This window comes from Siphateles boraxobius, unplaced genomic scaffold, assembly GCF_051911475.1.
Source record: "Siphateles boraxobius isolate OS27281-9 unplaced genomic scaffold, OSU_SipBor_1 100, whole genome shotgun sequence".
Taxonomy (NCBI): domain Eukaryota; kingdom Metazoa; phylum Chordata; class Actinopteri; order Cypriniformes; family Leuciscidae; genus Siphateles; species Siphateles boraxobius.
The window spans coordinates 456,757-459,472 of NW_027508701.1; positions in this window are offsets into that span (position 1 = coordinate 456,757).

Here is a 2,716-nt window from a genome sequence, read left to right on the forward strand (position 1 = left end):
CTGAGGACATCTCCTGTCAACCATGGCTTCCAGTTAGCCCGAGTAATGAGGTCTTTTGTGTGGGTCACATCGTCAATGCACTTGGTGATGTAAGAGGTTACAGTGTCTGTATACTCCTCTATGTCTGTCTGGCTATTGTAAGTAGCTGCCTGCCTAAACATTTCCCAGTCTGTTGTGTCAAAGCAGTCTCGAAGAGCATCAGAGGCTCCCTCAGGCCACACTTTTACCTGCTTGCGAACCGGTTTGTTTACTTTCACTCTTTGTCTGTATGCGGGCATTAGCATAACAGTATTATGGTCAGAGAGTCCAATGTGGGGGAAGGGGGTGGCTTTGTATGCTCCTTTGTGTGTAGTGTAAACCAGGTCCAGGATGTTGTCTCCTCTTGTTGGAAAATCAACATGCTGGTATAGCCTTGGAAGAACAGTTTTAAGATCTGCATGGTTAAAATCTCCAGCGAAGATGATGAAGCTGTCTGGGTGTGCCGTCTGTTGTTCACTGACAGCCTGGTGCAGTTCCATAAGAGCCGTGCTCCTATCGCTGTTATTGTTAGTGGGGGGGATGTATACTGCGACTAGCAAAATCGCGGTAATTTCCCTTGGTAGGTAAAAAGGACGGCATTTTATGATCATAAACTCCGCCAGTGGTGAGCAATGTTTGCTTACCACTACAGTGTCCCGACACCATTCATCATGGATGTAAACACAGATTCCTCCTCCTCGTGATTTTCCTCCCTTTACAATGGCCCTGTCTGCTCGATAGCAGGCTAGCTGCTCCAGTTGTACAGCAGAGTCGGGAATGTTATCATTTAGCCAAGTCTCAGTGAAGACGAGCACACAGCAGTTACTTACTGTCCGGTTCATTGATCTGAGCAGTCGTATATAATCCATTTTGTTATCCAGTGATCGTACATTTGCCAGGAGAATGGATGGTATGGCTGGGCGAGTTGGATTAGCCGCTAGCCTGGCCCGGACGCCTCCGCGCTTGCCCCTCTTCTGCTCCCTCGCACATCGCTTCCGACGCTTTCTTTCCGGGAGGGGAGTAGTAGGCGAGTCCGGTGTTATTGCAGGCCGGAGTAGTCCGAGTTCCCTTGGCGTCTCTGTTGCAAAGTTCAGACCACTGCAAACCTTCCTTTTGCAAATATCCAATAGAAACTGCCTGCTGTACTTGTAGTGCGACGTAGTAAGACGAGACGAACACGTAAAACATTCGGACAAACACTTTTTAAACGAACAAAACACCGTTCTGTTGGGACAGAGAGAGGTCGCTGCGTGTGCACGCGCCGCCATATTTGATCTACTATCAAAGAGCTCCGTTCTTCGGATGAGACGTTAAACTGAGGTCCTGACTCTCAGTGGTCACAAAAAATCCCAGGATTTCTTTTAAAAAATTAGGGGTGTAACCCCGGCATCTTGGCCAAATTTACCCAGTGGCCTCTGTCCATCATGGCCTCCTAATCATCCCAATGTATATATATATATATATACTAATTGGCTTCATCATTCTGTCTCCTCTCCACCAGTAAGCTGGTGTGTAGTGAGTGTTCTGGTGCATTGAGGCTGTAGTCGCATCATCCAGGTGGATGTTGTACATTAGTCGTGGTTGAGGAGATTCCCCTTCCATGTAAAAAGTGTTGAGAAAAGCGCTATATAAATGTAATGAATGAATGAATTAATGAATTAATTAATTAATACATGTTGCATCATTGCTAAACAAAAATAACTTCAGCAGATTATTTAACATAGGCTACCTCAATTTGTGTCGCTGTACAGCCTCCCCCTACTGGATGCATCAGGAACAACAGGGGCATAAAACTGCCTTGGCCGTATATCGCTCTTGGTTACTAACGTAACCTCGGTTTTCTCTAGATGAGGAAACGAGTGTTGTGTAAGCTAGCTTACGCTGCGGGAAAAGCCCCCTTTTTTCGAGAATACTGAAGCCAAAAATTATCCTTAATTTTGCATTAGTTTAAAACGCATTGCTGCACAAAGCAGACCTAGGCGAAGCAGCACGCGCGCCTATTGTGGCAACTGCTGCAGCCTATCGATGGACTGTTTGTGACGTAAGCACCAATGCGTCTTCGCGCGTCCGACAGAATGGGCGAGGCTTATGTCTATATAAGTCGAGTCCAGATAGGATGTTATTTGGTCTTTCACTCTGAAGCAAAACCAGAACATAGCACAAGCACGGCAGGGTTAGGGAACCCAATGTAAAACGCTGTGCGTGCTGAAGTGTCCACACATGGCCCCAAGGGGTGTGTACCCGGAGAACCATACTTGTGAACCATACTAGCGAGTGATATTCAGACCAACGGGTAGTGGGCCTAAAATATATCATAATCCTATAACTATAGGAACCAGTGCTTATCACGTAATCACAGACAGGAAGGACCTGAGTCGGCCTGAACTGTATTGCAACTGACTCTTATAGCCTGTCAGTCAAGTATTAGACTGAGAACAGCTTAGCCTGCAGCGCAGGAACTTCCAGGTTGTAGAGTCATATAAATGTAGACAGAGAGGCCCAGCCTGCCACCCTACAAATATCCTGGAGTGAAACCCCACTGGACCAGGCCCATGAAGAGGCCACGCCTCTGGTCGAATGGGCTCTGATGCTTAAGGGGCATTGAAGGCCCTTAGACCTAGAAGCCAGCACGAAAGCATCAACTATCCATCTGGAAAGAGTCTGTTTCGAGGTGGCTAGCCCTTTGCTGAGGCCACCG